Here is a 24781-nt window from a genome sequence, read left to right on the forward strand (position 1 = left end):
TGCCGCTGTGGTCTAAGCCACTAACTAAAGCCTTGCTTCGCCATGCTAGGTTAAATTTGAAGGCAAGAGCAAAAATGAAGGAAGGGGACCAGAAACGGTCCACATGGCCTCTTGCGGCAGGCTAGAAGGCTACCACAATTTAGGGTCATTTTTTCGTTTTTGATTAATAATGCGATCCATGGCTGGGAGGGACGTCGGGCTACGCCCAACCTTTACAAAGACAAGATGAGGTGAAGATTGGAGGCACTCACCCGGCCTGCCGTCAGACCACCAACTTCACCAATTCATGTTATACCGCCAACCCAGCCACATTGTTTCCCTGGCTTTAGGGCATGTTGGCAATCCAAAAGGGTGTCATCTGCGGTTCTACGCATCACAGCTTTAGAACTTTCAAAGCGCAGGGTTTAAAAAAAAAAAAATACAGTTTACCAGTAGCTGACATTCCCATTATCTCTATATAGCTCTCAAGTTCCCAGCGTTCTAATATTCCATATGACAACATTACGGGGGGCTACAATTATCATTAAATGATCTCTTGGTCGAGATATTGACAAAAGCGAGGGGAACAGAGAATTTAACCAATGTGATAGACGAGGCAGAACGGCTATAATGATATCTCAACTTTCCGGTCAATGATGTAGCAATTCTCTAAATTAAACAGGGGAACGCCACAATAATGACATTCGCTAGAACGTTAGAGCAGGTGGCTCATTCCCACCATTATTTGATCGCTGCAACTTCACCCTCTCAAATAAATCTTGCAAAATTCCAATAGTCTAAGACACCAAGCCCTTGATACACTAACGGGTGTGCTAGCGCTCGTGGGGAGATGCACTGTTTTGCGATGCCAAGAAGGGCTTTTGTGACGGTAAGTAAACAGACGCAAGCCTTTACGGTTACGCAAATTTCTGCCACGGCAGTGCCAGCACAAAAACGTAGCAAATGCCCAAGAAGGCGTTCTTCATCCGCACCAGTCTAAGATCCGCTGTGGCCTTGTACGTTTTTGGACCTGTGACCATGGTGTTACTCTTGGTTTTAGTCTAAAAAGCCTAAAAAGCATTAGAAAGCCCCTTGCAACAGTCAATTTGGCACAGCGATAAATCATTGTGCAGCACTAATTGCCTGGCAGAAGTCTAAGCTCTAAAGATAGCCCATACAGAATGGGCCCAGATTTATGAAGCTCTTGTGTTGTCATTGCGACATGCAAAACAGCGTTAGGCAACGCCAGGGCTTCACTAAGATTTACTAAGACGCGGAAGGCCACCTTGAGTGGCTTTGCATGGCTTAGTAAATCTAGAGCAGTGATACTCAAAGTATGGCCCAGGGGCCGCAAGCAGCTCTCCTGACCTTTACATGCGGCTCCCTGGTGTACAGCAGCACCGGGCTGCTGTTTACCTGATGGAGCACTAATAGTCCGAAAGATGGAAATTAAAGGGCCAAGCATTTATTTACAATTAAACTAACTTAATAACTAAAGTAAAAGAAAAGAAGTGAAGGTGTCCTGCACCACTGAACTTAAGGAACACATTCTTTTTTAAAAACATCTTGCAAAAAAACGGGAAAGAAATGTGAAAGTCTCTAAAAAAAAATCTTTTAAAAAGTGCATTCCTTCAACATGCGGAAGCGTTTCGCCTCAGTATATCAGTGCATTGAGAAGTATTTAAAAACATTCATGCTTCCTCCAACCCTGCAATGGAAATAGTGAACCAGGAGGTAAGTCACTTGTTATGTTCACCGTCTGTGCGGCCTGGGTTGCTATTATACATGGACAACATCTGCCACCCTGCTGGCATCAATGCGGCCTTGGGTCACATGACAGGCCAAACTTTTTGGCCCCCTGGAAAATGTCTGCGAGACCTATGATCCCGAAAAACGCAAGGCAGCGGCAACTCGCTGCTTTGCGTTACTCTGCGCCGAGAATGCGTTAAATGGGTGGAGAGTGGGTGTTTCCATCCACCCATGCTTTTCTACGCATTCCCAGATTTACTGAGAGTAATAAACCGGGGACTGCGTCAACAGTGTACGCTTTCCCAACAGAGGCGCCACGAGGAGAAATAGCTTTATTTCTCCCCGTTTTGTCCTCTTTCTATGTATTCTGCCCTCTCCTTTTCAGGCATGGCAGCCCGGCAAGTTGTCTAGCTGCATTGCGTGAAAGGTTTGATAAATCTGTCCAGGGTCCATTTGAAAAATCCTCCTTGCGCGTTTGAAAATCAAATGTACCAAATTAAAGAGAAGACATACTTTTCGATTAAACACCTGCCCCAAAACCAAGTGCAGGAAAATTGAAACGTTTTCACCCCACGTGCATAAACCCACTAATAAACAAAGCCAGCAACAAGGATCCGAAATACAGAACCGACTACATTGAACTTTCTTATACTATAATAAGGTGCTAACCACTCAGTTTGTGTTTCCTTCCTCCAGCTCTCCTGTAAGGGAGAGAGGAACGGTCATCAATAGCAAACAGCAGCTCCATAAATGCAACACTGTTCACTCGCCTCGCGCTCAGAAGGGAACACTACAAATCTTCCTCGTGGTTAGCGAAGACCAGACACTTTCGAACACATTTCCTCAGTTAAGAACTATAGAAATGATCCCTGAAAGTATAGTCTTAACCCATATGTCTGCAGCTCACACGCACAGAAAAAGTAGAAACCCTTCTTAGGTACGGTAAGCAAACGTTCGGCATCATCAACTCCAACAAAAACATATAGATATATAACACCATAAAAATAACAATCTAAAGATGCACGGGCAGACGCTTTCTTCACAGTAAAGCATTCTCAATAGATCCTCGGTGACGCACTAATTTAAAAATCTGCATAATCGAAATCAGCAACCAATCACATTCAGCCTGCCTTTTCCTGACACACACGGATTCCCTGCTCGCTGCTCCCGAAACAGACAGAGGACTTACAGTGTGAAAGTTTAATTTTCAAACAGGTAAACAGAGCGTAGGCATAGTTTTGTTTCGTGCTTTCGCTCACAGCAACAAACACATTTGTACTTATTGAAAAATGAAGAGAACCAAACTCACAGCAAAGACAATCCAGCGTTACTTCCACAGTTTTCTGCACTGCACTAAATGAGCACCTTTACCGTTTCAAGATGGCTGTGCATAGTCAGACTGCGCGAAGAATGTGTTTTACTACAGATCAGACAGAATCACCAGAGCACTTACTCTGTCGAAGCAAAGCCGCACCCGCGCTCTGATTCCACATCATACGGTGCCAAAACTGTAGGTGGCCTAGGAACTATTCTCAAAGCCTTGATTTTGATGCTCGAGCCAAGACTGGGATTTTTCTGGAAGTTTCATCCTAAAATATCTTTGCGAGATGTTCCACTTCCTATCTGAAAAGCGATTCACATGTTCAGAGGCAAAGCGTCATTTGCACTCGTTTTGATTACTGCAATGCTTTACACGAGGGAAAATTGGGAAAACTCTTCACAAAACTGCAGGTTCCACAAGACTGAGCAAGAAGACGGTTTTCAATCAGAATATTTGATCCAGCTTATGAACTGTCAATCTGCCGAAAGAGTGACACTGATGGCTAGTGCATGAGAAGCGACCAGGCAAGGTTGCAGGCGTGGAAACAGAGGGCCTCATTTATGAGAAGTGACGCATCGCTGCGTGAAAGCAGCGATGCGTCACTTCTCAGTGCGCCCTTCTTGAGAAGTGATGGATGCGTCATATTTACAGTATGACGCATCATGTCGCAAGGAGTTACAGATACGTCAGTATTTCTGACGTATCTGTAGGCGCAAAAGTGACGCATTGCTGGAGTGTGTCACAAAAGTGACGCAACTCCAGCAATGTGTCCTTTCACATGGGGCAAGCCCCATGTGAAAGGGCCTGCGTCAGTCTTACGCCTGCTGTGAGGCAGGCGTAATATTGACGCATTTGCACCCTAGAAGTGGCGCAGTGAAATCTCATAGATTTCACTGCGTCACTTCTACAATGCTTACTTACGTGGGACCGCCCACCCTGCTTACATTATACCTGACGCAGGTATAATATAGCGCAGGGGTTTACAAAGTGACGCATCTACCTAGATGCGTCACTTTGTAAATATGGTGCAACAAGGTCCTATTTTTACGCCGCTGGTGCGTCACAAAAAGTGACGCACCGGCAGCGCAAAAGTGACGCAAGGACTCATAAATGAGCCGCGGAAGGTGTAGCAACCAACGACCTTTACATTTTAAAAAGTTGCACCACAGACCATATGTATGGCAATGAAATGTCTTCAGTCTCCCGAACAAAGGTACTCTTCCCCAGTTCACATCTAAGAGTCTAACAAGACGATGGCATTCGACCAGGGGTCACACGTCGTGAAAGACCTCCCGCAAGACCTATCAATCAGTGTTTACAGAGCGCGCTAATGACCCCGCGGGGTATCCAGTCGCAACGGAATATAACGGAAATGATCACTTTGAGATGAACTCTGAATGCCTGGCGATCCAAGAAAGCGTTGACATGAACAACACCTCGTCTTACCACCCGGTTTCAACGTATGCAGCTTTTCCAGGCCCTACAACCTTTAGGCAACTCTGCACTACGGAAGTATCCAAAATACGGTTTATGTTTCTTGTACAGAGGATTTCGCTCACTGGGGAATCAATACTTGTCGGGACAGTTTTGATCCTAATATTCATCAGAATAGGAACGGAACATTTCAGTGTTTGTTTCCGTCTTCCAGCCCTTCCTCAAATGAAGAAAGGAACATTTATTTATAGCAGCTAGCTGTTCCACAAACGCAACTCTGTCTGTTCCCTTCCTGTTCAGATCAGGAATTTTCTGCAACAACTTTGTGACACCTACAAACACTATTTCCAACTTCTTCTTTCATTACATATCAAGACGAAACTTTTTATAACGCTATGCTAATCTGTCCCAATGGCACAGGAGGACATCACAGCAGCATTTTGTACCGCCACCTGGCCAAGCTCTCAGCAGATAAGATATAGTCTTAAAACCTGCCGCTGTGGTCTAAGCCACTAACTAAAGCCTTGCTTCGCCATGCTAGGTTAAATTTGAAGGCAAGAGCAAAAATGAAGGAAGGGGACCAGAAACGGTCCACATGGCCTCTTGCGGCAGGCTAGAAGGCTACCACAATTTAGGGTCATTTTTTCGTTTTTGATTAATAATGCGATCCATGGCTGGGAGGGACGTCGGGCTACGCCCAACCTTTACAAAGACAAGATGAGGTGAAGATTGGAGGCACTCACCCGGCCTGCCGTCAGACCACCAACTTCACCAATTCATGTTATACCGCCAACCCAGCCACATTGTTTCCCTGGCTTTAGGGCATGTTGGCAATCCAAAAGGGTGTCATCTGCGGTTCTACGCATCACAGCTTTAGAACTTTCAAAGTGCAGGGTTTAAAAAAAAAAAAATACAGTTTACCAGTAGCTGACATTCCCATTATCTCCATATAGCTCTCAAGTTCCCAGCGTTCTAATATTCCATATGACAACATTACGGGGGGCTACAATTATCATTAAATGATCTCTTGGTCGAGATATTGACAAAAGCGAGGGGAACAGAGAATTTAACCAATGTGATAGACGAGGCAGAACGGCTATAATGATATCTCAACTTTCCGGTCAATGATGTAGCAATTCTCTAAATTAAACAGGGGAACGCCACAATAATGACATTCGCTAGAACGTTAGAGCAGGTGGCTCATTCCCACCATTATTTGATCGCTGCAACTTCACCCTCTCAAATAAATCTTGCAAAATTTCAATAGTCTAAGACACCAAGCCCTTGATACACTAACGGGTGTGCTAGCGCTCGTGGGGAGATGCACTGTTTTGCGATGCCAAGAAGGGCTTTTGTGACGGTAAGTAAACAGACGCAAGCCTTTACGGTTACGCAAATTTCTGCCACGGCAGTGCCAGCACAAAAACGTAGCAAATGCCCAAGAAGGCGTTCTTCATCCGCACCAGTCTAAGATCCGCTGTGGCCTTGTACGTTTTTGGACCTGTGACCATGGTGTTACTCTTGGTTTTAGTCTAAAAAGCCTAAAAAGCATTAGAAAGCCCCTTGCAACAGTCAATTTGGCACAGCGATAAATCATTGTGCAGCACTAATTGCCTGGCAGAAGTCTAAGCTCTAAAGATAGCCCATACAGAATGGGCCCAGATTTATGAAGCTCTTGTGTTGTCATTGCGACATGCAAAACAGCGTTAGGCAACGCCAGGGCTTCACTAAGATTTACTAAGACGCGGAAGGCCACCTTGAGTGGCTTTGCATGCCTTAGTAAATCTAGAGCAGTGATACTCAAAGTATGGCCCAGGGGCCGCAAGCAGCTCTCCTGACCTTTACATGCGGCTCCCTGGTGTACAGCAGCACCGGGCTGCTGTTTACCTGATGGAGCACTAATAGTCCGAAAGATGGAAATTAAAGGGCCAAGCATTTATTTACAATTAAACTAACTTATTAACTAAAGTAAAAGAAAAGAAGTGAAGGTGTCCTGCACCACTGAACTTAAGGAACACATTCTTTTTTAAAAACATCTTGCAAAAAAACGGGAAAGAAATGTGAAAGTCTCTAAAAAAAAATCTTTTAAAAAGTGCATTCCTTCAACATGCGGAAGCGTTTCGCCTCAGTATATCAGTGCATTGAGAAGTATTTAAAAACATTCATGCTTCCTCCAACCCTGCAATGGAAATAGTGAACCAGGAGGTAAGTCACTTCTTATGTTCACCGTCTGTGCGGCCTGGGTTGCTATTATACATGGACAACATCTGCCACCCTGCTGGCATCAATGCGGCCTTGGGTCACATGACAGGCCAAACTTTTTGGCCCCCTGGAAAATGTCTGCGAGACCTATGATCCCGAAAAACGCAAGGCAGCGGCAACTCGCTGCTTTGCGTTACTCTGCGCCGAGAATGCGTTAAATGGGTGGAGAGTGGGTGTTTCCATCCACCCATGCTTTTCTACGCATTCCCAGATTTACTGAGAGTAATAAACCGGGGACTGCGTCAACAGTGTACGCTTTCCCAACAGAGGCGCCACGAGGAGAAATAGCTTTATTTCTCCCCGTTTTGTCCTCTTTCTATGTATTCTGCCCTCTCCTTTTCAGGCATGGCAGCCCGGCAAGTTGTCTAGCTGCATTGCGTGAAAGGTTTGATAAATCTGTCCAGGGTCCATTTGAAAAATCCTCCTTGCGCGTTTGAAAATCAAATGTACCAAATTAAAGAGAAGACATACTTTTCGATTAAACACCTGCCCCAAAACCAAGTGCAGGAAAATTGAAACGTTTTCACCCCACGTGCATAAACCCACTAATAAACAAAGCCAGCAACAAGGATCCGAAATACAGAACCGACTACATTGAACTTTCTTATACTATAATAAGGGGCTAACCACTCAGTTTGTGTTTCCTTCCTCCAGCTCTCCTATAAGGAAGAGAGGAACGGTCATCAATAGCAAACAGCAGCTGCATAAATGCAACACTGTTCACTCGCTTCGCGCTCAGAAGGGAACACTACAAATCTTCCTCGTGGTTAGCGAAGACCAGACACTTTCGAACACATTTCCTCAGTTAAGAACTATAGAAATGATCCCTGAAAGTATAGTCTTAACCCATGTGACTGCAGCTCACACGCACAGAAAAAGTAGAAACCCTTCTTAGGTACGGTAAGCAAACGTTCGGCATCATCAACTCCAACAAAAACATATAGATGTATAACACCATAAAAATAACAATCTAAAGATGCACGGGCAGACGCTTTCTTCACAGTAAAGCATTCTCAATAGATCCTCGGTGACGCACTAATTTAAAAATCTGCATAATCGAAATCAGCAACCAATCACATTCAGCCTGCCTTTTCCTGACACACACGGATTCCCTGCTCGCTGCTCCCGAAACAGACAGAGGACTTACAGTGTGAAAGTTTAATTTTCAAACAGGTAAACAGAGCGTAGGCATAGTTTTGTTTCGTGCTTTCGCTCACAGCAACAAACACATTTGTACTTATTGAAAAATGAAGAGAACCAAACTCACAGCAAAGACAATCCAGCGTTACTTCCACAGTTTTCTGCACTGCACTAAATGAGCACCTTTACCGTTTCAAGATGGCTGTGCATAGTCAGACTGCGCGAAGAATGTGTTTTACTACAGATCAGACAGAATCACCAGAGCACTTACTCTGTCGAAGCAAAGCCGCACCCGCGCTCTGATTCCACATCATACGGTGCCAAAACTGAAGGTGGCCTAGGAACTATTCTCAAAGCCTTGATTTTGATGCTCGAGCCAAGACTGGGATTTTTCTGGAAGTTTCATCCTAAAATATCTTTGCGAGATGTTCCACTTCCTATCTGAAAAGCGATTCACATGTTCAGAGGCAAAGCGTCATTTGCACTCGTTTTGATTACTGCAATGCTTTACACGAGGGAAAATTGGGAAAACTCTTTACAAAACTGCAGGTTCCACAAGACTGAGCAAGAAGACGGTTTTCAATCAGAATATTTGATCCAGCTTATGAACTGTCAATCTGCCGAAAGAGTGACACTGATGGCTAGTGCATGAGAAGCGACCAGGCAAGGTTGCAGGCGTGGAAACAGAGGGCCTCATTTATGAGAAGTGACGCATCGCTGCGTGAAAGCAGCGATGCGTCACTTCTCAGTGCGCCCTTCTTGCGACATGATGGATGCGTCATATTTACAGTATGACGCATCATGTCGCAAGGAGTTACAGATACGTCAGTATTTCTGACGTATCTGTAGGCGCAAAAGTGACGCATTGCTGGAGTGTGTCACAAAAGTGACGCAACTCCAGCAATGTGTCCTTTCACATGGGGCAAGCCCCATGTGAAAGGGCCTGCGTCAGTCTTACGCCTGCTGTGAGGCAGGCGTAATATTGACGCATTTGCACCCTAGAAGTGGCGCAGTGAAATCTCATAGATTTCACTGCGTCACTTCTACAATGCTTACTTACGTGGGACCGCCCACCCTGCTTACATTATACCTGACGCAGGTATAATATAGCGCAGGGGTTTACAAAGTGACGCATCTACCTAGATGCGTCACTTTGTAAATATGGTGCAACAAGGTCCTATTTTTACGCCGCTGGTGCGTCACAAAAAGTGACGCACCGGCAGCGCAAAAGTGACACAAGGACTCATAAATGAGCCGCGGAAGGTGTAGCAACCAACGACCTTTACATTTTAAAAAGTTGCACCACAGACCATATGTATGGCAATGAAATGTCTTCAGTCTCCCGAACAAAGGTACTCTTCCCCAGTTCACATCTAAGAGTCTAACAAGACGATGGCATTCGACCAGGGGTCACACGTCGTGAAAGACCTCCCGCAAGACCTATCAATCAGTGTTTACAGAGCGCGCTAATGACCCCGCGGGGTATCCAGTCGCAACGGAATTTAACGGAAATGATCACTTTGAGATGAACTCTGAATGCCTGGCGATCCAAGAAAGCGTTGACATGAACAACACCTCGTCTTACCACCCGGTTTCAACGTATGCAGCTTTTCCAGGCCCTACAACCTTTAGGCAACTCTGCACTACGGAAGTATCCAAAATACGGTTTATGTTTCTTGTACAGAGGATTTCGCTCACTGGGGAATCAATACTTGTCGGGACAGTTTTGATCCTAATATTCATCAGAATAGGAACGGAACATTTCAGTGTTTGTTTCCGTCTTCCAGCCCTTCCTCAAATGAAGAAAGGAACATTTATTTATAGCAGCTAGCTGTTCCACAAACGCAACTCTGTCCGTTCCCTTCCTGTTCAGATCAGGAATTTTCTGCAACAACTTTGTGACACCTACAAACACTATTTCCAACTTCTTCTTTCATTACATATCAAGACGAAACTTTTTATAACGCTATGCTAATCTGTCCCAATGGCACAGGAGGACATCACAGCAGCATTTTTTACCGCCACCTGGCCAAGCTCTCAGCAGATAAGATATAGTCTTAAAACCTGCCGCTGTGGTCTAAGCCACTAACTAAAGCCTTGCTTCGCCATGCTAGGTTAAATTTGAAGGCAAGAGCAAAAATGAAGGAAGGGGACCAGAAACGGTCCACATGGCCTCTTGCGGCAGGCTAGAAGGCTACCACAATTTAGGGTCATTTTTTCGTTTTTGATTAATAATGCGATCCATGGCTGGGAGGGACGTCGGGCTACGCCCAACCTTTACAAAGACAAGATGAGGTGAAGATTGGAGGCACTCACCCGGCCTGCCGTCAGACCACCAACTTCACCAATTCATGTTATACCGCCAACCCAGCCACATTGTTTCCCTGGCTTTAGGGCATGTTGGCAATCCAAAAGGGTGTCATCTGCGGTTCTACGCATCACAGCTTTAGAACTTTCAAAGCGCAGGGTTTAAAAAAAAAAAAATACAGTTTACCAGTAGCTGACATTCCCATTATCTCTATATAGCTCTCAAGTTCCCAGCGTTCTAATATTCCATATGACAACATTACGGGGGGCTACAATTATCATTAAATGATCTCTTGGTCGAGATATTGACAAAAGCGAGGGGAACAGAGAATTTAACCAATGTGATAGACGAGGCAGAACGGCTATAATGATATCTCAACTTTCCGGTCAATGATGTAGCAATTCTCTAAATTAAACAGGGGAACGCCACAATAATGACATTCGCTAGAACGTTAGAGCAGGTGGCTCATTCCCACCATTATTTGATCGCTGCAACTTCACCCTCTCAAATAAATCTTGCAAAATTCCAATAGTCTAAGACACCAAGCCCTTGATACACTAACGGGTGTGCTAGCGCTCGTGGGGAGATGCACTGTTTTGCGATGCCAAGAAGGGCTTTTGTGACGGTAAGTAAACAGACGCAAGCCTTTACGGTTACGCAAATTTCTGCCACGGCAGTGCCAGCACAAAAACGTAGCAAATGCCCAAGAAGGCGTTCTTCATCCGCACCAGTCTAAGATCCGCTGTGGCCTTGTACGTTTTTGGACCTGTGACCATGGTGTTACTCTTGGTTTTAGTCTAAAAAGCCTAAAAAGCATTAGAAAGCCCCTTGCAACAGTCAATTTGGCACAGCGATAAATCATTGTGCAGCACTAATTGCCTGGCAGAAGTCTAAGCTCTAAAGATAGCCCATACAGAATGGGCCCAGATTTATGAAGCTCTTGTGTTGTCATTGCGACATGCAAAACAGCGTTAGGCAACGCCAGGGCTTCACTAAGATTTACTAAGACGCGGAAGGCCACCTTGAGTGGCTTTGCATGGCTTAGTAAATCTAGAGCAGTGATACTCAAAGTATGGCCCAGGGGCCGCAAGCAGCTCTCCTGACCTTTACATGCGGCTCCCTGGTGTACAGCAGCACCGGGCTGCTGTTTACCTGATGGAGCACTAATAGTCCGAAAGATGGAAATTAAAGGGCCAAGCATTTATTTACAATTAAACTAACTTAATAACTAAAGTAAAAGAAAAGAAGTGAAGGTGTCCTGCACCACTGAACTTAAGGAACACATTCTTTTTTAAAAACATCTTGCAAAAAAACGGGAAAGAAATGTGAAAGTCTCTAAAAAAAAATCTTTTAAACAGTGCATTCCTTCAACATGCGGAAGCGTTTCGCCTCAGTATATCAGTGCATTGAGAAGTATTTAAAAACATTCATGCTTCCTCCAACCCTGCAATGGAAATAGTGAACCAGGAGGTAAGTCACTTGTTATGTTCACCGTCTGTGCGGCCTGGGTTGCTATTATACATGGACAACATCTGCCACCCTGCTGGCATCAATGCAGCCTTGGGTCACATGACAGGCCAAACTTTTTGGCCCCCTGGAAAATGTCTGCGAGACCTATGATCCCGAAAAACGCAAGGCAGCGGCAACTCGCTGCTTTGCGTTACTCTGCGCCGAGAATGCGTTAAATGGGTGGAGAGTGGGTGTTTCCATCCACCCATGCTTTTCTACGCATTCCCAGATTTACTGAGAGTAATAAACCGGGGACTGCGTCAACAGTGTACGCTTTCCCAACAGAGGCGCCACGAGGAGAAATAGCTTTATTTCTCCCCGTTTTGTCCTCTTTCTATGTATTCTGCCCTCTCCTTTTCAGGCATGGCAGCCCGGCAAGTTGTCTAGCTGCATTGCGTGAAAGGTTTGATAAATCTGTCCAGGGTCCATTTGAAAAATCCTCCTTGCGCGTTTGAAAATCAAATGTACCAAATTAAAGAGAAGACATACTTTTCGATTAAACACCTGCCCCAAAACCAAGTGCAGAAAAATTGAAACGTTTTCACCCCACGTGCATAAACCCACTAATAAACAAAGCCAGCAACAAGGATCCGAAATACAGAACCGACTACATTGAACTTTCTTATACTATAATAAGGGGCTAACCACTCAGTTTGTGTTTCCTTCCTCCAGCTCTCCTGTAAGGGAGAGAGGAACAGTCATCAATAGCAAACAGCAGCTGCATAAATGCAACACTGTTCACTCGCTTCGCGCTCAGAAGGGAACACTACAAATCTTCCTCGTGGTTAGCGAAGACCAGACACTTTCGAACACATTTCCTCAGTTAAGAACTATAGAAATGATCCCTGAAAGTATAGTCTTAACCCATGTGACTGCAGCTCACACGCACAGAAAAAGTAGAAACCCTTCTTAGGTACGGTATGCAAACGTTCGGCATCATCAACTCCAACAAAAACATATAGATGTATAACACCATAAAAATAACAATCTAAAGATGCACGGGCAGACGCTTTCTTCACAGTAAAGCATTCTCAATAGATCCTCGGTGACGCACTAATTTAAAAATCTGCATAATCGAAATCAGCAACCAATCACATTCAGCCTGCCTTTTCCTGACACACACGGATTCCCTGCTCGCTGCTCCCGAAACAGACAGAGGACTTACAGTGTGAAAGTTTAATTTTCAAACAGGTAAACAGAGCGTAGGCATAGTTTTGTTTCGTGCTTTCGCTCACAGCAACAAACACATTTGTACTTATTGAAAAATGAAGAGAACCAAACTCACAGCAAAGACAATCCAGCGTTACTTCCACAGTTTTCTGCACTGCACTAAATGAGCACCTTTACCGTTTCAAGATGGCTGTGCATAGTCAGACTGCGCGAAGAATGTGTTTTACTACAGATCAGACAGAATCACCAGAGCACTTACTCTGTCGAAGCAAAGCCGCACCCGCGCTCTGATTCCACATCATACGGTGCCAAAACTGTAGGTGGCCTAGGAACTATTCTCAAAGCCTTGATTTTGATGCTCGAGCCAAGACTGGGATTTTTCTGGAAGTTTCATCCTAAAATATCTTTGCGAGATGTTCCACTTCCTATCTGAAAAGCGATTCACATGTTCAGAGGCAAAGCGTCATTTGCACTCGTTTTGATTACTGCAATGCTTTACACGAGGGAAAATTGGGAAAACTCTTCACAAAACTGCAGGTTCCACAAGACTGAGCAAGAAGACGGTTTTCAATCAGAATATTTGATCCAGCTTATGAACTGTCAATCTGCCGAAAGAGTGACACTGATGGCTAGTGCATGAGAAGCGACCAGGCAAGGTTGCAGGCGTGGAAACAGAGGGCCTCATTTATGAGAAGTGACGCATCGCTGCGTGAAAGCAGCGATGCGTCACTTCTCAGTGCGCCCTTCTTGAGAAGTGATGGATGCGTCATATTTACAGTATGACGCATCATGTCGCAAGGAGTTACAGATACGTCAGTATTTCTGACGTATCTGTAGGCGCAAAAGTGACGCATTGCTGGAGTGTGTCACAAAAGTGACGCAACTCCAGCAATGTGTCCTTTCACATGGGGCAAGCCCCATGTGAAAGGGCCTGCGTCAGTCTTACGCCTGCTGTGAGGCAGGCGTAATATTGACGCATTTGCACCCTAGAAGTGGCGCAGTGAAATCTCATAGATTTCACTGCGTCACTTCTACAATGCTTACTTACGTGGGACCGCCCACCCTGCTTACATTATACCTGACGCAGGTATAATATAGCGCAGGGGTTTACAAAGTGACGCATCTACCTAGATGCGTCACTTTGTAAATATGGTGCAACAAGGTCCTATTTTTACGCCGCTGGTGCGTCACAAAAAGTGACGCACCGGCAGCGCAAAAGTGACGCAAGGACTCATAAATGAGCCGCGGAAGGTGTAGCAACCAACGACCTTTACATTTTAAAAAGTTGCACCACAGACCATATGTATGGCAATGAAATGTCTTCAGTCTCCCGAACAAAGGTACTCTTCCCCAGTTCACATCTAAGAGTCTAACAAGACGATGGCATTCGACCAGGGGTCACACGTCGTGAAAGACCTCCCGCAAGACCTATCAATCAGTGTTTACAGAGCGCGCTAATGACCCCGCGGGGTATCCAGTCGCAACGGAATATAACGGAAATGATCACTTTGAGATGAACTCTGAATGCCTGGCGATCCAAGAAAGCGTTGACATGAACAACACCTCGTCTTACCACCCGGTTTCAACGTATGCAGCTTTTCCAGGCCCTACAACCTTTAGGCAACTCTGCACTACGGAAGTATCCAAAATACGGTTTATGTTTCTTGTACAGAGGATTTCGCTCACTGGGGAATCAATACTTGTCGGGACAGTTTTGATCCTAATATTCATCAGAATAGGAACGGAACATTTCAGTGTTTGTTTCCGTCTTCCAGCCCTTCCTCAAATGAAGAAAGGAACATTTATTTATAGCAGCTAGCTGTTCCACAAACGCAACTCTGTCTGTTCCCTTCCTGTTCAGATCAGGAATTTTCTGCAACAACTTTGTGACACCTACAAACACTATTTCCAACTTCTTCTTTCATTACATATCAAGACGAAACTTTTTATAACGCTATGCTAATCTGTCCCAATGGCACAGGAGGACATCACAGCAGCATTTTGTACCGCCACCTGGCCAAGCTCTCAGCAGATAAGATATAGTCTTAAAACCTGCCGCTGTGGTCTAAGCCACTAACTAAAGCCTTGCTTCGCCATGCTAGGTTAAATTTGAAGGCAAGAGCAAAAATGAAGGAAGGGGACCAGAAACGGTCCACATGGCCTCTTGCGGCAGGCTAGAAGGCTACCACAATTTAGGGTCATTTTTTCGTTTTTGATTAATAATGCGATCCATGGCTGGGAGGGACGTCGGGCTACGCCCAACCTTTACAAAGACAAGATGAGGTGAAGATTGGAGGCACTCACCCGGCCTGCCGTCAGACCACCAACTTCACCAATTCATGTTATACCGCCAACCCAGCCACATTGTTTCCCTGGCTTTAGGGCATGTTGGCAATCCAAAAGGGTGTCATCTGCGGTTCTACGCATCACAGCTTTAGAACTTTCAAAGTGCAGGGTTTAAAAAAAAAAAAATACAGTTTACCAGTAGCTGACATTCCCATTATCTCCATATAGCTCTCAAGTTCCCAGCGTTCTAATATTCCATATGACAACATTACGGGGGGCTACAATTATCATTAAATGATCTCTTGGTCGAGATATTGACAAAAGCGAGGGGAACAGAGAATTTAACCAATGTGATAGACGAGGCAGAACGGCTATAATGATATCTCAACTTTCCGGTCAATGATGTAGCAATTCTCTAAATTAAACAGGGGAACGCCACAATAATGACATTCGCTAGAACGTTAGAGCAGGTGGCTCATTCCCACCATTATTTGATCGCTGCAACTTCACCCTCTCAAATAAATCTTGCAAAATTTCAATAGTCTAAGACACCAAGCCCTTGATACACTAACGGGTGTGCTAGCGCTCGTGGGGAGATGCACTGTTTTGCGATGCCAAGAAGGGCTTTTGTGACGGTAAGTAAACAGACGCAAGCCTTTACGGTTACGCAAATTTCTGCCACGGCAGTGCCAGCACAAAAACGTAGCAAATGCCCAAGAAGGCGTTCTTCATCCGCACCAGTCTAAGATCCGCTGTGGCCTTGTACGTTTTTGGACCTGTGACCATGGTGTTACTCTTGGTTTTAGTCTAAAAAGCCTAAAAAGCATTAGAAAGCCCCTTGCAACAGTCAATTTGGCACAGCGATAAATCATTGTGCAGCACTAATTGCCTGGCAGAAGTCTAAGCTCTAAAGATAGCCCATACAGAATGGGCCCAGATTTATGAAGCTCTTGTGTTGTCATTGCGACATGCAAAACAGCGTTAGGCAACGCCAGGGCTTCACTAAGATTTACTAAGACGCGGAAGGCCACCTTGAGTGGCTTTGCATGCCTTAGTAAATCTAGAGCAGTGATACTCAAAGTATGGCCCAGGGGCCGCAAGCAGCTCTCCTGACCTTTACATGCGGCTCCCTGGTGTACAGCAGCACCGGGCTGCTGTTTACCTGATGGAGCACTAATAGTCCGAAAGATGGAAATTAAAGGGCCAAGCATTTATTTACAATTAAACTAACTTATTAACTAAAGTAAAAGAAAAGAAGTGAAGGTGTCCTGCACCACTGAACTTAAGGAACACATTCTTTTTTAAAAACATCTTGCAAAAAAACGGGAAAGAAATGTGAAAGTCTCTAAAAAAAAATCTTTTAAAAAGTGCATTCCTTCAACATGCGGAAGCGTTTCGCCTCAGTATATCAGTGCATTGAGAAGTATTTAAAAACATTCATGCTTCCTCCAACCCTGCAATGGAAATAGTGAACCAGGAGGTAAGTCACTTCTTATGTTCACCGTCTGTGCGGCCTGGGTTGCTATTATACATGGACAACATCTGCCACCCTGCTGGCATCAATGCGGCCTTGGGTCACATGACAGGCCAAACTTTTTGGCCCCCTGGAAAATGTCTGCGAGACCTATGATCCCGAAAAACGCAAGGCAGCGGCAACTCGCTGCTTTGCGTTACTCTGCGCCGAGAATGCGTTAAATGGGTGGAGAGTGGGTGTTTCCATCCACCCATGCTTTTCTACGCATTCCCAGATTTACTGAGAGTAATAAACCGGGGACTGCGTCAACAGTGTACGCTTTCCCAACAGAGGCGCCACGAGGAGAAATAGCTTTATTTCTCCCCGTTTTGTCCTCTTTCTATGTATTCTGCCCTCTCCTTTTCAGGCATGGCAGCCCGGCAAGTTGTCTAGCTGCATTGCGTGAAAGGTTTGATAAATCTGTCCAGGGTCCATTTGAAAAATCCTCCTTGCGCGTTTGAAAATCAAATGTACCAAATTAAAGAGAAGACATACTTTTCGATTAAACACCTGCCCCAAAACCAAGTGCAGGAAAATTGAAACGTTTTCACCCCACGTGCATAAACCCACTAATAAACAAAGCCAGCAACAAGGATCCGAAATACAGAACCGACTACATTGAACTTTCTTATACTATAATAAGGGGCTAACCACTCAGTTTGTGTTTCCTTCCTCCAGCTCTCCTGTAAGGGAGAGAGGAACGGTCATCAATAGCAAACAGCAGCTGCATAAATGCAACACTGTTCACTCGCTTCGCGCTCAGAAGGAAACACTACAAATCTTCCTCGTGGTTAGCGAAGACCAGACACTTTCGAACACATTTCCTCAGTTAAGAACTATAGAAATGATCCCTGAAAGTATAGTCTTAACCCATGTGACTGCAGCTCACACGCACAGAAAAAGTAGAAACCCTTCTTAGGTACGGTAAGCAAACGTTCGGCATCATCAACTCCAACAAAAACATATAGATGTATAACACCATAAAAATAACAATCTAAAGATGCACGGGCAGACGCTTTCTTCACAGTAAAGCATTCTCAATAGATCCTCGGTGACGCACTAATTTAAAAATCTGCATAATCGAAATCAGCAACCAATCACATTCAGCCTGCCTTTTCCTGACACACACGGATTCCCTGCTCGCTGCTCCCGAAACAGACAGAGGACTTACAGTGTGAAAGTTTAATTTTCAAACAGGTAAACAGAGCGTAGGCATAGTTTTGTTTCGTGCTTTCGCTCACAGCAACAAACACATTTGTACTTATTGAAAAATGAAGAGAACCAAACTCACAGCAAAGACAATCCAGCGTTACTTCCACAGTTTTCTGCACTGCACTAAATGAGCACCTTTACCGTTTCAAGATGGCTGTGCATAGTCAGACTGCGCGAAGAATGTGTTTTACTACAGATCAGACAGAATCACCAGAGCACTTACTCTGTCGAAGCAAAGCCGCACCCGCGCTCTGATTCCACATCATACGGTGCCAAAACTGAAGGTGGCCTAGGAACTATTCTCAAAGCCTTGATTTTGATGCTCGAGCCAAGACTGGGATTTTTCTGGAAGTTTCATCCTAAAATATCTTTGCGAGATGTTCCACTTCCTATCTGAAAAGCGATTCACATGTTCAGAGGCAAAGCGTCATTTGCACTCGTTTTGATTACTGCAATGCTTTACACGAGGGAAAATTGGGAAAACTCTTTACAAAACTGCAGGTTCCACAAGACTGAGCAAGAAGACGGTTTTCAATCAGAATATTTGATCCAGCTTATGAACTGTCAATCTGCCGAAAGAGTGACACTGATGGCTAGTGCATGAGAAGCGACCAGGCAAGGTTGCAGGCGTGGAAACAGAGGGCCTCATTTATGAGAAGTGACGCATCGCTGCGTGAAAGCAGCGATGCGTCACTTCTCAGTGCGCCCTTCTTGCGACATGATGGATGCGTCATATTTACAGTATGACGCATCATGTCGCAAGGAGTTACAGATACGTCAGTATTTCTGACGTATCTGTAGGCGCAAAAGTGACGCATTGCTGGAGTGTGTCACAAAAGTGACGCAACTCCAGCAATGTGTCCTTTCACATGGGGCAAGCCCCATGTGAAAGGGCCTGCGTCAGTCTTACGCCTGCTGTGAGGCAGCCGTAATATTGACGCATTTGCACCCTAGAAGTGGCGCAGTGAAATCTCATAGATTTCACTGCGTCACTTCTACAATGCTTACTTACGTGGGACCGCCCACCCTGCTTACATTATACCTGACGCAGGTATAATATAGCGCAGGGGTTTACAAAGTGACGCATCTACCTAGATGCGTCACTTTGTAAATATGGTGCAACAAGGTCCTATTTTTACGCCGCTGGTGCGTCACAAAAAGTGACGCACCGGCAGCGCAAAAGTGACACAAGGACTCATAAATGAGCCGCGGAAGGTGTAGCAACCAACGACCTTTACATTTTAAAAAGTTGCACCACAGACCATATGTATGGCAATGAAATGTCTTCAGTCTCCCGAACAAAGGTACTCTTCCCCAGTTCACATCTAAGAGTCTAACAAGACGATGGCATTCGACCAGGGGTCACACGTCGTGAAAGACCTCCCGCAAGACCTATCAATCAGTGTTTACAGAGCGCGCTAATGACCCCGCGGGGTATCCAGTCGCAACGGAATTTAACGGAAATGATCACTTTGAGATGAACTCTGAATGCCTGGCGATCCAAGAAAGCGTTGACATGAACAACACCTCGTCTTACCACCCGGTTTCAACGTATGCAGCTTTTCTAGGCCCTACAACCTTTAGGCAACTCTGCACTACGGAAGTATCCAAAATACGGTTTATGTTTCTTGTACAGAGGATTTCGCTCACTGGGGAATCAATACTTGTCGGGACAGTTTTGATCCTAATATTCATCAGAATAGGAACGGAACATTTCAGTGTTTGTTTCCGTCTTCCAGCCCTTCCTCAAATGAAGAAAGGAACATTTATTTATAGCAGCTAGCTGTTCCACAAACGCAACTCTGTCCGTTCCCTTCCTGTTCAGATCAGGAATTTTCTGCAACAACTTTGTGACACCTACAAACACTATTTCCAACTTCTTCTTTCATTACATATCAAGACGAAACTTTTTATAACGCTATGCTAATCTGTCCCAATGGCACAGGAGGACATCACAGCAGCATTTTTTACCGCCACCTGGCCAAGCTCTCAGCAGATAAGATATAGTCTTAAAACCTGCCGCTGTGGTCTAAGCCACTAACTAAAGCCTTGCTTCGCCATGCTAGGTTAAATTTGAAGGCAAGAGCAAAAATGAAGGAAGGGGACCAGAAACGGTCCACATGGCCTCTTGCGGCAGGCTAGAAGGCTACCACAATTTAGGGTCATTTTTTCGTTTTTGATTAATAATGCGATCCATGGCTGGGAGGGACGTCGGGCTACGCCCAACCTTTACAAAGACAAGATGAGGTGAAGATTGGAGGCACTCACCCGGCCTGCCGTCAGACCACCAACTTCACCAATTCATGTTATACCGCCAACCCAGCCACATTGTTTCCCTGGCTTTAGGGCATGTTGGCAATCCAAAAGGGTGTCATCTGCGGTTCTACGCATCACAGCTTTAGAACTTTCAAAGCGCAGGGTTTAAAAAAAAAAAAATACAGTTTACCAGTAGCTGACATTCCCATTATCTCTATATAGCTCTCAAGTTCCCAGCGTTCTAATATTCCATATGACAACATTACGGGGGGCTACAATTATCATTAAATGATCTCTTGGTCGAGATATTGACAAAAGCGAGGGGAACAGAGAATTTAACCAATGTGATAGACGAGGCAGAACGGCTATAATGATATCTCAACTTTCCGGTCAATGATGTAGCAATTCTCTAAATTAAACAGGGGAACGCCACAATAATGACATTCGCTAGAACGTTAGAGCAGGTGGCTCATTCCCACCATTATTTGATCGCTGCAACTTCACCCTCTCAAATAAATCTTGCAAAATTCCAATAGTCTAAGACACCAAGCCCTTGATACACTAACGGGTGTGCTAGCGCTCGTGGGGAGATGCACTGTTTTGCGATGCCAAGAAGGGCTTTTGTGACGGTAAGTAAACAGACGCAAGCCTTTACGGTTACGCAAATTTCTGCCACGGCAGTGCCAGCACAAAAACGTAGCAAATGCCCAAGAAGGCGTTCTTCATCCGCACCAGTCTAAGATCCGCTGTGGCCTTGTACGTTTTTGGACCTGTGACCATGGTGTTACTCTTGGTTTTAGTCTAAAAAGCCTAAAAAGCATTAGAAAGCCCCTTGCAACAGTCAATTTGGCACAGCGATAAATCATTGTGCAGCACTAATTGCCTGGCAGAAGTCTAAGCTCTAAAGATAGCCCATACAGAATGGGCCCAGATTTATGAAGCTCTTGTGTTGTCATTGCGACATGCAAAACAGCGTTAGGCAACGCCAGGGCTTCACTAAGATTTACTAAGACGCGGAAGGCCACCTTGAGTGGCTTTGCATGGCTTAGTAAATCTAGAGCAGTGATACTCAAAGTATGGCCCAGGGGCCGCAAGCAGCTCTCCTGACCTTTACATGCGGCTCCCTGGTGTACAGCAGCACCGGGCTGCTGTTTACCTGATGGAGCACTAATAGTCCGAAAGATGGAAATTAAAGGGCCAAGCATTTATTTACAATTAAACTAACTTATTAACTAAAGTAAAAGAAAAGAAGTGAAGGTGTCCTGCACCACTGAACTTAAGGAACACATTCTTTTTTAAAAACATCTTGCAAAAAAACGGGAAAGAAATGTGAAAGTCTCTAAAAAAAAATCTTTTAAAAAGTGCATTCCTTCAACATGCGGAAGCGTTTCGCCTCAGTATATCAGTGCATTGAGAAGTATTTAAAAACATTCATGCTTCCTCCAACCCTGCAATGGAAATAGTGAACCAGGAGGTAAGTCACTTGTTATGTTCACCGTCTGTGCGGCCTGGGTTGCTATTATACATGGACAACATCTGCCACCCTGCTGGCATCAATGCGGCCTTGGGTCACATGACAGGCCAAACTTTTTGGCCCCCTGGAAAATGTCTGCGAGACCTATGATCCCGAAAAACGCAAGGCAGCGGCAACTCGCTGCTTTGCGTTACTCTGCGCCGAGAATGCGTTAAATGGGTGGAGAGTGGGTGTTTCCATCCACCCATGCTTTTCTACGCATTCCCAGATTTACTGAGAGTAATAAACCGGGGACTGCGTCAACAGTGTACGCTTTCCCAACAGAGGCCCCACGAGGAGAAATAGCTTTATTTCTCCCCGTTTTGTCCTCTTTCTATGTATTCTGCCCTCTCCTTTTCAGGCATGGCAGCCCGGCAAGTTGTCTAGCTGCATTGCGTGAAAGGTTTGATAAATCTGTCCAGGGTCCATTTGAAAAATCCTCCTTGCGCGTTTGAAAATCAAATGTACCAAATTAAAGAGAAGACATACTTTTCGATTAAACACCTGCCCCAAAACCAAGTGCAGGAAAATTGAAACGTTTTCACCCCACGTGCATAAACCCACTAATAAACAAAGCCAGCAACAAGGATCCGAAATACAGAACCGACTACATTGAACTTTCTTATACTATAATAAGGGGCTAACCACTCAGTTTGTGTTTCCTTCCTCCAGCTCTCCTGTAAGGGAGAGAGGAACGGTCATCAATAGCAAACAGCAGCTGCATAAATGCAACACTGTTCACTCGCTTCGCGCTCAGAAGGGAACACTACAAATCTTCCTCGTGGTTAGCGAAGACCAGACACTTTCGAACACATTTCCTCAGTTAAGAACTATAGAAATGATCCCTGAAAGTATAGTCTTAACCCATGTGACTGCAGCTCACACGCACAGAAAAAGTAGAAACCCTTCTTAGGTACGGTAAGCAAACGTTCGGCATCATCAACTCCAACAAAAACATATAGATGTATAACACCATAAAAATAACAATCTAAAGATGCACGGGCAGACGCTTTCTTCACAGTAAAGCATTCTCAATAGATCCTCGGTGACGCACTAATTTAAAAATCTGCATAATCGAAATCAGCAACCAATCACATTCAGCCTGCCTTTTCCTGACACTCACGGATTCCCTGCTCGCTGCTCCCGAAACAGACAAAGGACTTAACAGTGTGAAAGTTTAATTTTCAAACAGGTAAACAGAGCGTAGGCATAGTTTTGTTTCGTGCTTTCGCTCACAGCAACAAACACATTTGTACTTATTGAAAAATGAAGAGAACCAAACTCACAGCAAAGACAATCCAGCGTTACTTCCACAGTTTTCTGCACTGCACTAAATGAGCACCTTTACCGTTTCAAGATGGCTGTGCATAGTCAGACTGCGCGAAGAATGTGTTTTACTACAGATCAGACAGAATCACCAGAGCACTTACTCTGTCGAAGCAAAGCCGCACCCGCGCTCTGATTCCACATCATACGGTGCCAAAACTGTAGGTGGCCTAGGAACTATTCTCAAAGCCTTGATTTTGATGCTCGAGCCAAGACTGGGATTTTTCTGGAAGTTTCATCCTAAAATATCTTTGCGAGATGTTCCACTTCCTATCTGAAAAGCGATTCACATGTTCAGAGGCAAAGCGTCATTTGCACTCGTTTTGATTACTGCAATGCTTTACACGAGGGAAAATTGGGAAAACTCTTCACAAAACTGCAGGTTCCACAAGACTGAGCAAGAAGACGGTTTTCAATCAGAATATTTGATCCAGCTTATGAACTGTCAATCTGCCGAAAGAGTGACACTGATGGCTAGTGCATGAGAAGCGACCAGGCAAGGTTGCAGGCGTGGAAACAGAGGGCCTCATTTATGAGAAGTGACGCATCGCTGCGTGAAAGCAGCGATGCGTCACTTCTCAGTGCGCCCTTCTTGCGACATGATGGATGCGTCATATTTACAGTATGACGCATCATGTCGCAAGGAGTTACAGATACGTCAGTATTTCTGACGTATCTGTAGGCGCAAAAGTGACGCATTGCTGGAGTGTGTCACAAAAGTGACGCAACTCCAGCAATGTGTCCTTTCACATGGGGCAAGCCCCATGTGAAAGGGCCTGCGTCAGTCTTACGCCTGCTGTGAGGCAGGCGTAATATTGACGCATTTGCACCCTAGAAGTGGCGCAGTGAAATCTCATAGATTTCACTGCGTCACTTCTACAATGCTTACTTACGTGGGACCGCCCACCCTGCTTACATTATACCTGACGCAGGTATAATATAGCGCAGGGGTTTACAAAGTGACGCATCTACCTAGATGCGTCACTTTGTAAATATGGTGCAACAAGGTCCTATTTTTACGCCGCTGGTGCGTCACAAAAAGTGACGCACCGGCAGCGCAAAAGTGACGCAAGGACTCATAAATGAGCCGCGGAAGGTGTAGCAACCAACGACCTTTACATTTTAAAAAGTTGCACCACAGACCATATGTATGGCAATGAAATGTCTTCAGTCTCCCGAACAAAGGTACTCTTCCCCAGTTCACATCTAAGAGTCTAACAAGACGATGGCATTCGACCAGGGGTCACACGTCGTGAAAGACCTCCCGCAAGACCTATCAATCAGTGTTTACAGAGCGCGCTAATGACCCCGCGGGGTATCCAGTCGCAACGGAATATAACGGAAATGATCACTTTGAGATGAACTCTGAATGCCTGGCGATCCAAGAAAGCGTTGACATGAACAACACCTCGTCTTACCACCCGGTTTCAACGTATGCAGCTTTTCCAGGCCCTACAACCTTTAGGCAACTCTGCACTACGGAAGTATCCAAAATACGGTTTATGTTTCTTGTACAGAGGATTTCGCTCACTGGGGAATCAATACTTGTCGGGACAGTTTTGATCCTAATATTCATCAGAATAGGAACGGAACATTTCAGTGTTTGTTTCCGTCTTCCAGCCCTTCCTCAAATGAAGAAAGGAACATTTATTTATAGCAGCTAGCTGTTCCACAAACGCAACTCTGTCCGTTCCCTTCCTGTTCAGATCAGGAATTTTCTGCAACAACTTTGTGACACCTACAAACACTATTTCCAACTTCTTCTTTCATTACATATCAAGACGAAACTTTTTATAACGCTAT

At 44.9% G+C, this 24781-nt stretch overlaps 1 long non-coding RNA gene and 5 other non-coding genes across 6 annotated transcripts in view; all 6 read right to left on the reverse strand.

Moving 5' to 3' along the window:
- The window catches only part of LOC146858744 (uncharacterized), a 350319-nt gene that overhangs the window by 51305 nt on the left and 274233 nt on the right, over nt 1–24781 (reverse strand). The window lies entirely within an intron of this gene.
- Nucleotides 2396–2613, reverse strand: LOC146858754 (small nucleolar RNA U3). The gene has a single exon (XR_014980489.1). It is a non-coding gene; the product is annotated as a small nucleolar RNA U3 (small nucleolar RNA).
- On the reverse strand, nt 7371–7588 carry LOC146858755 (small nucleolar RNA U3). The gene has a single exon (XR_014980442.1). It is a non-coding gene; the product is annotated as a small nucleolar RNA U3 (small nucleolar RNA).
- Nucleotides 12346–12563, reverse strand: LOC146858756 (small nucleolar RNA U3). Its single transcript, XR_014980480.1, has one exon. It is a non-coding gene; the product is annotated as a small nucleolar RNA U3 (small nucleolar RNA).
- Nucleotides 17321–17538, reverse strand: LOC146858757 (small nucleolar RNA U3). Its single transcript, XR_014980437.1, has one exon. It is a non-coding gene; the product is annotated as a small nucleolar RNA U3 (small nucleolar RNA).
- Nucleotides 22296–22513, reverse strand: LOC146858758 (small nucleolar RNA U3). Its single transcript, XR_014980447.1, has one exon. It is a non-coding gene; the product is annotated as a small nucleolar RNA U3 (small nucleolar RNA).

Source organism: Triturus cristatus, chromosome 3_2, assembly GCF_964204655.1.
Source record: "Triturus cristatus chromosome 3_2, aTriCri1.1, whole genome shotgun sequence".
NCBI lineage: Eukaryota > Metazoa > Chordata > Amphibia > Caudata > Salamandridae > Triturus > Triturus cristatus.